The following is a 12,710-nucleotide window of genomic DNA, read 5'->3' as shown; positions in this document are numbered from 1 at the left end:
GGATCACCAAAAAATCGTACATCTTTACTAGTTTTCTTTACTAAGAACTGACAAAAAGCCCCCATAAACCGTGTGAGACCAGAGGTGGGATCCAGCAGGTTCTCACAGGATCCCGAGAGTAGGTTACTAATTATTTGTGTGTGCCGAGAGGGGGTTACTAGTGGGTGATTTTGCCACGTGATTTTTGCCTTAGTTACGCCCCTCCTCTCAGCAGTAGCGCGCAGAACTTGAAGCAGTCTAGCAGGAGGTGCACTGGCGTGCGTGGCAGCCTGCGCCTGCGTGCATTTATTTCCCGCCCAAGGACCGGCGCAGCGGCTGCATCCTTGCCACAGCCCCGCCCAGGAATGCCTGGCCATGCCCCTGTCATGCCCCACTCAGCCCCATTGGCGCTACGCCACAGTTTGAATCCCAACACCATGGGAACCTGTTACTAACATTTTTGGATCCCACCACTGTACGAGACCCTTGCACCTCTGCATAATCTTACGATCAGCACCCGTGTAATATTCAAGCAGTTTATTGGGTTCTGGGAAACAAGTTACTACCCAGATTTTAACATTTCTCAGTGCTTTGACCCTGACCTGGATCCCTAGGCTATCTTGAGCTGTCTGAGCTTGCCAGTTGAGCAAGGTTGGTCCTGGTGAAGGCCAGGGCTGCTAATACAAAGGCAGGCAATGGCAAACCACCTCTATTTGTCTCTTGTGGGGCTGCCAAAAGTCGGCTGCAACTTGACAACACTTTCCACCACCAACTACTTTCCAGTCTTGTACTTTTGCCTCAATATTCTTGTATTGTCATTGTCACTATTTGTATTGTACACATCGTGTCTCAGAAAGCAAATAATGGAAGTGTGGAGGGTCAGGTTCCTCACTGACGCACAGCAGCAATGGGGTTAGGGTAAGGAAGCTCCCAATAATGGCCCCGTCCGCACATGCAGAATAATGCACTTTCAATCCACTTTCACAATTGTTTGCAAGTGGATTTTGCTATTCCGCACAGTAACATCCAGCTGCAAAGTGCATTGAAAGTGCATTGAAAGTGCATTATTCTGCACGTGCGGAAGGGGACTCTGGGAAAACATCATCTGTAGCCTCCGCATTGCTGAGCTTCCTTTTTCCATTCTGGCTCAGTGCATCCAACAAAGGACTGTGGGCAATTTTTCCAAGACTGAGGAGACAAACTCAATGGCTTGTCCCATGCTAACAGGAATCAGAGCAACTTTACATTTGGAAAAGAGAAGAAAGTACCACTCTGCATATGACATTTGTTTTACACATTTTATGCTTTTGGGTGGGGTTATGGGATGCATTCTTTATCTTTTTTAAATGAGTGAGGAAGGAAGGAGGGAAACAAAAGTGGGAACTCACCATATATATTGAAGTATATAAAATGAGTGAATAGAAATGGTCATTTCAGTGTGCATGGCAGTCTCTATTAGGAAGTTCCAAAGGTCAAATTAGTAGATTTTGTTTATTTTAATTCATTTGAACCCCGCCATTCTTCTCAGTGTCGATCCCAAAGCTGCTTACATTATTCTCCTTTTTTCCAATTTATCCCAACAACTCTGTGATGTAGGTTAGGCTGAGAGAGTGTGATTGACTCAACATCACCCAGCAAGCTTCCATGGCAAGCGGGGATTTGAACTGGGGTCTCCCAGCTCATGGTCCAATACTTTATTAACTATACTGTACTACATTGGCTCTCGTAACGATTTTCGGACTGCAAGCACGACAAACGCCGCACATGGCACTCCATTGACGAGGAAACTCCAGCCCAACAGCAGGCTGCATTATATTTTCTTTTTACATCAGATCTGAAACTGAAATTTAAAGTGTGACTATCATGACGTCCACACATTTCCAATACACACAGCGTAAAGATCTTGGATGTGAAAAGTCTGCATTCTAATATGAACAGTCAGACTGACAACATGTTCTCACTTCCTGTAGCGAAAGAGAATTTCAGTGGCCAGCCTCATATGGTTTCCTCAGAGAAACAATAAAGACTGGAAACGGGTTTATCAGTTACATATTTAAATCAGTGACACACACACTATTATTATCATCCTGCTCCAGTTGTGTAGTCGTGTCAGATGGAGCCTGCTACAGCCATAGGTTCCTGGAATGGCTCTTGCTCCTAAGATGTTCATGTCAGTAGCATTAACAGGCAAGAGGTGGTCTGTTTACTGTATCCAGTTAAATATAACGCTCAGTTGCATGGTGCCATGCCATGAAATTGCTGCCAAAAAAGCAGATTCAGAATCACCCTGGTTACTGAGGCAATAATTGACCTCATCTGCTGTTCAGGTGTGGACTGAGAAGTGAAAATGCCTGCAAAGACAGCACCTATATTTTCTTAGTATCGCTCAAACTGTATGTTGGATAAGAATTTGGATTTATACCCCTCCTCCCTTTTGTCCCCTGTAAGGAGACTCAAAAGGGCTTACAAATTCCTTTCTCTTCTGCTCTCCACAACAGACCCCTTGTGAGGTAGGTGGGGCTGAGAGAGTTCTGAGAGAACTGTGACTGGCCCAAGGTCACCCAGCAGGAATGTAGGAGTGGGGAAACACATCTGATTCACAAGATAAAAGTCCGCCATTCATGTGGAGGAGCGGGGAATCAAACCTGGCCCTCCAGATTAGAGTCCACCTACTCTTAAACCCTTCACCATGCAAGAAAACAATGAAAATCATTTTTTATTGTTCCTTACATATGATGCAACTCATGACAGAAATTATATGCGTAAAGACTTCAAAATCAACAGCTGCCCGTAAACTTGCTCTCTCTGTTGTGGTTTTCGCCTTGTGGAATGGCTTGTCCAAGCAGGTCAGGCAGGCTCCCATTCTAGCTTTCCCCAAACTATATGCAAAACGGAACTATTTAGGATGGCTTTTCTATGCAGGAAACAAAGCTGAACTTTACAGAATGGTTCACAAACTTACTTGGATAAATAATTGGGACTGCGACCTATACTGCCTCATATAGCTTATTGTAAGAGTCATTAAGTTAGGAGCAGCAGTGGCGTAGGAGGTTAAGAGCTCATGTATCTAATCTGGAGGAACTGGGTTTGATACCCAGCTCTGCCGTCTGAGCTGTGGAGGCTTATCTGGGGAATTCAGATTAGCCTGGGCACTCCCACACACGCCAGCTGGGTGACCTTGGGCTAGTCACAGCTTCTCTGAGCTCTCTCAGCCCCACCCACCTCACAGGGTGTTTGTTGTGAGGGGGGAAGGGCAAGGAGATTGTAAGCCCCTTTGAGTCTCCTACAGGAGAGAAAGGGGGGATATAAATCCAAACTCTTCTTCTTCTTCTAAGTCACCGCTGACTTGTGGGGATCCCATAGGGTTTTCACAAGACTTTTGAAAGTGGTTGGCCACTCCCATCCCCCATGTGGTCTGACAGAGAGTTCTAAGAGAACTGTGACTGGCCCAAGATCACCCAGCGGGATTCATGTGGAGCAGTGTGGAAACAAACCTGGTTCTCCAGGTTACAGTCCACTGCTGTTAACCATTACATAACCTTAGCTCTCTTCTTATTGTAAGTAAGAACATAAGAACATAAGAACATAAGAACAAGCCAGCTGGATCAGACCAAAGTCCATCTAGTCCAGCTCTCTGCTACTCGCAGTGGCCCACCAGGTGCCTTTGGGAGCTCACATGTAGGATGTGAACGCACCAGCCTTCTAAGGCTGTTGCTCCCGATCACCTGGTCTGTTAAGGCATTTGCAATCTCAGATCAAAGAGGATCAAGATTGGTAGCCATAAATCGACTTCTCCATAAATCTGTCCAAGCCCCTTTTAAAGCTATCCAGGTGAGTGGCCATCACCACCTCCTGTGGCAGCATATTCCAAACACCAATCACACGTTGCGTGAAGAAGTGTTTCCTTTTATTAGTCCTAATTCTTCCCCCCCAGCATTTTCAATGAATGCCCCCTGGTTCTAGTATTGTGAGAAAGAGAGAGAAATTTCTCTCTGTCAACATTTTCTACCCCATGCATAATTTTGTAGACTTCAATCATATCCCCCCTCAGCCGTCTCCTCTCCAAACTAAAGAGTCCCAAACGCTGCAGCCTCTCCTCATAGGGAAGGTGCTACAGTCCCTCAATCATCCTTGTTGCCCTTCTCTGCACTTTTTCTATCTCCTCAATATCCTTTTTGAGATGCAGCAACCAGCACTGGACACAGTACTCCGGCGCGGTCGCACCACTGCTTTATATAAGGGCATGACAATCTTTGCAGTTTTATTATCAATTCCTTTTCTAATGATCCCCAGCCTAGAGTTTGCCTTTTTCACAGCTGCCATGCAATGAGTTGACATTCCCATGGAACTATCAACTAAGACTCCCAAATCCCTTTCCTGGTCTGTGACTGATAGCACTGACCCCTGTAGCGTGTATGTGAAGTTTGGATTGTTTGTCTCCTTATGTGCATCACTCTTACATTTTGCTACATTGAACTGCATTTGCCATTTCCTGAGCCCACTCACCTAATTTATCAAGGTCCGCTTGGAGCTCTTCGCGAATCCTTTTGTGGTTCTCACCCACCCTACATAATTTGGTATCATCTGCAAACTTGGCTACCACGGCCACTCAGCTCCTACTTCCAGGTCATTTATGAATAGGTTAAAGAGCACTGGTCCCAAAACGGATCCTTGGGGGACACCACTCCCGACATCTCTCCATTGTGAGTTCTTTCCTTTTACACCTGTTCTTTGTTTCCTGTTTCTCAACCAGTTTTTAATCCATAGGAGGACTTCCCCTCTTATTCCTTCATTGCTGAGTTTTCTCAACAGTCTCTGGTGAGGAACTTTGTCAAAAGCCTTTTGGAAACTCAAGCAGACAATGTCCACCGGTTCACCCCCGTCCACATGCCTCTTTACCCCCTCAAAGAACTCTTCTAGTAAGTTTGTGGGTGACAGGATTTGCTCTCCTGCAAAAGCCATGCTGACTCTTTTCTCAGCAGGTCTTGCTTTTCTACATGTTTTATAATTTTTTATCTTTTAATGACAGATTCTACTAATTTACCAGGAACAGATGTCAAACTGACTGGCTTGTAATTTCCTCGTCCCCCCTAGATCCTTTCTTAAAGATTGGTGTGACATTGGCCATCTTCCAGTCTTCAGGGATGGAGCCTGATTTCAGGGATAAGTTGCATATTAAAGTGAGAAGATCAGCAATTTCATGCTTGAGCTCTTTAAGAACTCTTGGGTGAATGCAATCTGGGCCAGGGGATTTGGTAACATTTAGTTTATCAATGGCTGCCAGAACTTTCCCCTTGTCTACCACTATCTTCGCTAGTTCCTCGGATTCGCCTCCTTAAGAAGCTTGGTTCAGGTGCAGGAATGTTCCTCACCTCCTCTTGGGTGAAGACAGATGCAAAGAATTCATTCAGCTTCTCTGCAATCTCCCTGCCATCTTTTAGCACACCCTTTGTTCCTTTGTCATCTAACGGGCCTACCGCTTCCTTTTGCTGGCTTCCTGCTTTTTTGATGTACTTGAAGAACTGTTCGTTGCTGGTCTTGATGTTCGCGAGCCATGCGTTCCTCATAATCCTTTTTTGCCTCTCCTTACAGCTAACTTGCTTCTCTTTTGCCACCATTTGTGTTCCCTCTCATATTCTTCATATCAGCCAAACTGGGACTTCCATTTTCTAAAAGACATTTTCTTTTTTTTGATAATTTCCTCAACCTCTCTTATAACTATGGTGGCTTTCTTTTGGACTGGGTGCTGCCTTTTCTAACCTGTGGAATCATCACATTCTGAAGCTGAGCTTTTATTACCGCAAGTTTCAACAACCTCCAAGCATCCTGGACAGTTTTGCCACTCTTCAATTTCCCTTTCAGCTTCCTTACCATCCCCCGCATCTTTGAGTAGTGTAAATTTCCCTTTCTGAAGCTGCGAACAACCACACCAGTAGTTGCCACTCTTCTGTTCGTGATGTTGAGATAATACTGAATCTGACAGCATTGTGGGTCGCTGTTCCCTATCGGCTCATCAACAACACTGGACTTCCTGCACCAGGTCCTGGGTCCCACACATAGAATTAGATCTAGGATCACCTCTCCCCTGGTTGGTTCCACAAACCATCTGCTCTAAGCCACAGTCATTTAGCATATCCAGGAATGCTCTCTCCTTACTATGACCTGAATACGCATTTTTTCCAGTTTATATGGGGATAGTTAAAATCACCCATTACCACTACATTTTTGTTTTTGTTGGCCTCTCTAATTTCTTTTTTTCCATCCTCAGAATCCTCTTGTGCACTTTTGGTCAGGGGGACTTATAATATATACTTAATATTAAACTGTCCTTCACATTTGGTATTGATATCCACAGTGATTCTGTAGGGGAACCAGCTCCCCTTGCATTGTCTATTTTATGTGATACTATGCTCTCTTTGATGTAAAGGGCAACTCCACCCCCAATGCGCTCTGTCCTATCCCTTCCTCTATAGAGCCTGTAGCCTGGTATAACAGCATCCCACTGGTTCTCCCTATTCCACCATGTCTCTGTAATGCCCACTATATCAAAGTCCTCCTTCAAAACTCTGTACTCTAGTTCCCCCATTTTAGGTCGTAATGTTTCTACTATTAGCATAGAGACACCTCATACCAAGGCTCTGTCCTTAACCTGGGATTTATGTGCTTTTACCTCAAGTCTTTTTTGTAGACACTATCCCTTGCTGTCACATGCACATTGCTATGTTCCTCACTTGTATGTGGTTGATTTAGAAAAACCTCCCTCTCTGTCTGCATCCCCATGGACTCTGTATTCCGAACCGTAAGTCACCTCAGCTCCTGCTCTGGGCTTTCCCCCAGTGATCAGTTTAAAAGCTGTTCTTGCCACCTTTTTAATGCTGAGCGCCAGCAGCCTGGTTCCTCTTTGGCTAAGATGAAGCCTCGGCCCCGCTTGTGGCCAGGCCTGCTCTGTCCCAAAAGGTTCCCTAGTTCCTGACAAATCTGAAACCCTCTGCCTTGGCATAATTCACTCCTCTCATCCACGCATTGGAGACTCCCAGTATCTCTGCTTGCCTAGCTCGGCTCTGGGCAAGGTGGAACGGGTAGCATTTCTGAGAACGCCAAATCTTGGGGGTCCTGGGACTTCAACCTTTTTCCTAGCAGCCTAAATTTAGCTTCCAGAACCTCCCGGCTACATTTCCCAATGTCATTGGTGCCAATGTGGGACCACAAGCAACCAAGGACTCCACCCCAGCACTGTCTAAAAGCCTATCTAGACGGGCTATGACATCCGCGAACCTTCTCGCATCCACAGGTGCAGTGCAAGTCACCATGCTATGTCATCACGCCTCTCACAAACCCAACTCTCTTGCCATTTCTAATGATCGAATCACCCACTGGCTAAGGAGCTCCCCCACCTCCTCGAGGGGTATCCTCAAAGTGCGAGAGGATAGCTGATCACCAGTTAAGGAAGGGATCCCATCTAAGGGAGCATCTTCCCCCACCTCAGACACTGGCACCCTCCATCCCCTGCCTTCATTCTCCATGACATCTGAAGAGATGTCACCAGAGCGGGACCCGGTTGTTAGGTCCCCTGAAAGCCTCGTCTGTCACCCTCTCTGCCTCTTTCAGCTTCTCCAGGACTGCCACCTTGGCTTCAAGAGAACGCACACGTTCCTTGAGTGCCAGGAGCTCATTGCAGCGAGGGCACACCCACGACTTCTGTCCTAGTGGCAGATAGTCATACATGTGACACTCAGTGCAAAACACTGGAAAGCCCCCACCCCCCTGCTGGCTTTCTGCTTTCATATCTGATTTGTTTAGATATTTAACTATTAAGCTTTTAGTCACTGCCCCCCTGGAGCTGTCTGTACGTACTATCTGTCAAATATGTCCTTATTAATTAAAAAAACAAAACAAAACAAATTGAATTTAAATTGAATTTAAATTGCGCGCGCCTAAAGGCGCGCACCGCTGGTTCCACAGACTGAACTAAAGCCCCACCTCTCAGGACAAAAGCCCCACCTTTAGGACAAAGAGGAACAAGAGATGAACTCTGTTAACCCCTGTTAAGCCCCACCTTCCAGATTCAGCAGCCTTACAAGGAGAAAAAGAGATAACCCCTGTTAAAATACACTGTTTTAAAAGCCCTCCAAAATGAACAGCAGCAGGTCACTCTGCTCTTCCTGGCCAAGTCTCTTCTGCTGCTACTCCTCTCTGCTGGTTCCAGAGACTGAACTAAAGCCCCACCTCTCAGGACAAAAGCCCCACCTTAGGATCCTATTATGTAATTTCTGTACTGCTTAATGTGTCACGTGAATACTTAGGGTGGCTTCAGACTTCTAAAATCCTAAGGTGTTGGTTATTGAAGATCCCATCGTGTTGACTGTATGGACGCACTGCGTAATCCACATTTAGTCCCTGTGAGAAAGGTGGGCTATAAATAAATAACATAAATAAAATGACTAGTATCGTATAATGAAGATTGTCCACTGCGATATTTATTGCACAGCACATTGATGTCAATGACCATACCATACCTATCAGCAAATTATCCCAGTCAGCAGTGAAGAGTCATGTTCAAATGTTTCTTTTTAATCATTCGGCTCCAACTTCCTGATCTCTGATTTTTAGATACTGTTTGGTCCAGAACATAATGCTGCTCCTTAATAGCAATGACAGAACACCTTAACTCAAACAAGAGTCGCATCTGCTCAGGGGACTTAATTCAGCAATTGCAAAGCCAAGGAATTCCCACTTTCTACTTTGATCAGGTCCAAAGTTACCTTGGGGGCCTAGCAGAAATGCAGATATCCCCGCTTGCTTCTTTGGTAGTAGCTAGCAATGCAAGCCTCTGGAATTCACGGCAGTGTTAACTTTTTGCTGCCAAAATAACTCTGTGGGTAAAAGAACTGGACTCTGTGCCCTCCAAGCCCAAAGCCTATGTAAAAGATTGTTCTGGCAGCAGAAGAGTCATGAGAGGAATGGAAATTAAAAATGCTTCCTGTGAGGCCAATTCTCCCTCCCCTTCCCCAATTATTAGCTATCTCAAGCCTTCAAGATGAGCCAGGCTATATATTTCAATAAAAGGAAGGAAATGTAAAATTGATATAAGAAAATTCAGTAATTTGTCAGTAATTTTGTTAGTCAGCCAGTGTACCACGCGTTTCCTTATCTGCAATTATTACGTAGTTTCATTTCTTGTTAAAATTTCTTGTCATTTCACAAGAAAAAAACATCAGATCGTGTAATCTAGTGTTTTTTTCTTGTGAAATAACTTACTTGACAAGAAATTTTAACAAGAAATGAAGAATACTGGTGCAGTGTGGTGTAGTGGTTAAGCGCAAGCATGGTGTAGAGGTTAAGAGCAAGTGGATTCAAATGTGGAGAACTGGGTTTGATTCCCCACTCCTCCACCTGAGTGGCAGAGGCTTATCTGGCGAACCAGATGTGTTTCCACATTCCTACATTCCTGCTGGGTGACCTTGGGCTAGTCACAGTTCTCTCAGAACTCTCTCAGCCCCACCTACCTCACAAGGTGTCAGTTGTGGGGAGAGGAAGGGAAAGGAGCTTGTGAGCCACCTTGAGTCTCCTTACCTGGCATATAAATCCCAACTCTTCTTCTTCTCATCCCACGAGGAGGTATATGAAGGCTTCAGCAGTGCAAGATGTTACTCAGTGGATTTCACATTAAAAAAACAACAGGGGACCCATTGCCTAAAATTAGTAATATAAAGGGAGCTTCACACAATTCGTGTCAGGCTGGAGCCTGGTAACCAGCAGAGGAGCATCTCGAGGGAGGGGAGGTCCACAGAATTGTACTCTTGTTTTCCCAAGAAGAGACCCTCACAGCTAAAAGACTTTATCTCAACTTCTGACCTTGAGTTCATCCTACATTCCTGCTTTTTGAGCCCTCTCTAGTATGGGATAGTATTATGGGCTAGGGAGGAGGAACCAGGTTTGATATACCGGGGTTGTTTGAAGGTTCTGGCAGAACCAGCTTTTCCCCTCTTACCAATAAAGGCTTCTTAACCATCAAGTGACAGAGTCTGATTTGGATCGCAGGTTCAGGGTTTGACAGCTCCCAAGGGTGTCCTCCAGCAAAACTATAGATAGTTGCGGAAGCAAATTCCTCCCCTTTATTGCTGGCATTATCCTGCCCAGTGCTCCAATTTGTTTTTGTTCAGAAAGTCACACAGGCACACCCAACAGAGCAGTCTTGTGTGTACATAATTACAGGTGCTTCCACTAGAAGACAGCCACCCAGCTGCTCCCCAGCATCAGCACCTCACAAACATGAAGAAGACTATTCGCTACTGAGATGATGGGGGAGGGAGAAGGGCTGAGGACTTGCATTGCAGACTCTTGGCTGCTCCAGCCTTATTTGTTGAATAAACAGCAGTTAGCTTTAGCTTTCAGGTTTGCACAACCGGTCTACGTTTTATCCAGCTCCGTCCTCCTTGATCTCAGATTGCAAATGTCTTAGCTGACCAGGTGCTCAGGAGCAGCAGCAGCAGCAGGCCATTGCTTTCACATCCTGCATGTGAGCTCCCAAAGGCACCTGGTGGGCCACTGCGAGTAGCAGAATGCTGGACTAGATGGACTCTGGTCTGATCCAGCAGGCTAGTTCTTATGTTCTTATGTCCTTGGAAAAGGGGTAACTTTGGGTTGATGGACAGATGTTCAGGAAAAAAAATCTCTGAACAAACTGATCTAACAGTTCAGTTTCGATACAGGGGCTGATGGGAATTGTAGTCCACAACATCTGGAGTGCCAAAGGTTCGCCACCACAGCTATAGAGAATTTCCTCTAAGCTCAGAGAAGCACTACCCTCATATCGACAGATATGTTTTGATATGGTTATGAGGGCTTCAAGCAACTGGGCCCATATAAGAAAGCCACACCTAGAACACCTCTGAATATCTCAGATGTTAATAGCATGAGACTATATTTTTCTGAATGGGCTTTGATTTAAAAAAAAAACCCTCCCAGAGTGTATTTTGTCTTTTAATCTTTAGAGAGACCGAGTGACATTAAATAAGCAACCTGAACAGTGGGCAAATTTCGGAAAGTTTATCCCTTTCCAGTAACTGCCCAATATGCACATTCACACAGCAGGGCCGGAGGGGGGCACTAGTTAAGCTGTCACGCCCTATAGAAAAAACATGGGGATAAATAAATCAGGCATGGTGCATTTGTACCAATAGCAACTTTCGCCTGTGGATCACCCACAAGGCACTCCTTTGTCCAGCAGAGGGCAGTAGCATCTCAGCCTCACAGACACTGCTCTTACCAATCACCAGCAGCACACACAGAGAATTCAACTTCCTTTTCAAAGCTGGCTGTCGATAGGAAGCGAACTTGTACCTGCTGGCAGGCTTCCTTCTTGTAACCCCTCCGTAATAAGGGCCAAACAGAGCTGGGGGTGAGGAATGCTCAACCCCTACATTGGGCGGGGAGCTGGCTTGGGATCTCCTTCTGGTATCCTGCTTACGAGGAAAGGGCGTAGCAGTGGAAGCCCCGCCGGTGTTGCTATTTCCTCGGTGCAAAGCTGGAGCCAGCATCTGTTCTGTGCCAGGAGTCAGCATTGGAATGTGTGAAGGCATGAAAAGGAGGAAACCCCCTCCCTTCCCTGAGTAGAGCAGCCAGCACTGACGCAGCAGAGAGCAGCAGATGTTCCAACTCTTAAGGCTCAGCACCTCTCTTTCGACACCAGAGGGGGGGGCCCTGCAACTCCCAAGCTCAGGATTTCTCCGATTCCCAGTCTGCACTACTGTAGCTTTGGGCTATGTGGCATTCAGTTCTCTACCCCCCTCCCACCCTCTTCTGAGCTCTATATAACATAAAGCAGCAGTTCTCAACCTGTGGGTTGTGACCCCTTTTGGGGTCAAACGACCTTTTCACAAGAGGTGCCTAAGACCATCGGGAATACATATTTCCAATTGTCTTAGGAACTGAAGAAGAGGACTTTATTTACCGTCAATGACCAAATATGGTCTTAGGAACTGAGAAACATATAATGTTATGCTTGGGGGACACCACCACTTGAGGAACTGTATTAGAGGTTGAGAACCAGTCATAAAGCTATCCCTCTGGAAAACTGGAACACAATTCCAGTAGCACCTTCAAGACCAAGAGTTTCTGGGTACAATTTTTCTCTCTTTCTCACAATACTAGAACCAGGGGGCATACATTGAAAATGCTGGGGGGGAAGAATTAGGACTAATAAAAGGAAACACTTCTTCACGCAACGTGTGATTGGTGTTTGGAATATGCTGCCACAGGAGGTGGTGATGGCCACTAACCTGGAGAGCTTTAAAAGGGGCTTGGACAGATTTATGGAGGAGAAATCGATCTATGGCTACCAATCTTGATCCTCTTTGATCTGAGATTGCAAATGCCTTAACAGACCAGGTGCTCGGGAGCAACAGCCACAGAACGCCATTGCTTTCACATCCTGCATGTGAGCTCCCAAAGGCACCTGGTGGGCCACTGTGAGTAGCAGAGAGCTGGACTAGATGGACTCTGGTCTGATCCAGCAGGCTTGTTCTTATGTTCTTCTGAGACTCAAAACTCTCTCCGCACATGCAGAATAATGCACTTTCAGTCCACTTTCACAATTGTTTGCAAGTGAATTTTGCTATTATGCACAATAAAATCCAGCTGCAAAGTGCATTGAAAGTACATTATTCTGCATGTGCAGAATGGGCTTTAGGCTTATAACCTGGAACTGTTATTAGTTTTGAAGGGGCCAC

This window comes from Sphaerodactylus townsendi, linkage group LG01 (genome assembly GCF_021028975.2).
Source record: "Sphaerodactylus townsendi isolate TG3544 linkage group LG01, MPM_Stown_v2.3, whole genome shotgun sequence".
NCBI classification, from domain to species: domain Eukaryota; kingdom Metazoa; phylum Chordata; class Lepidosauria; order Squamata; family Sphaerodactylidae; genus Sphaerodactylus; species Sphaerodactylus townsendi.
This window is presented reverse-complemented; position numbering follows the sequence as displayed.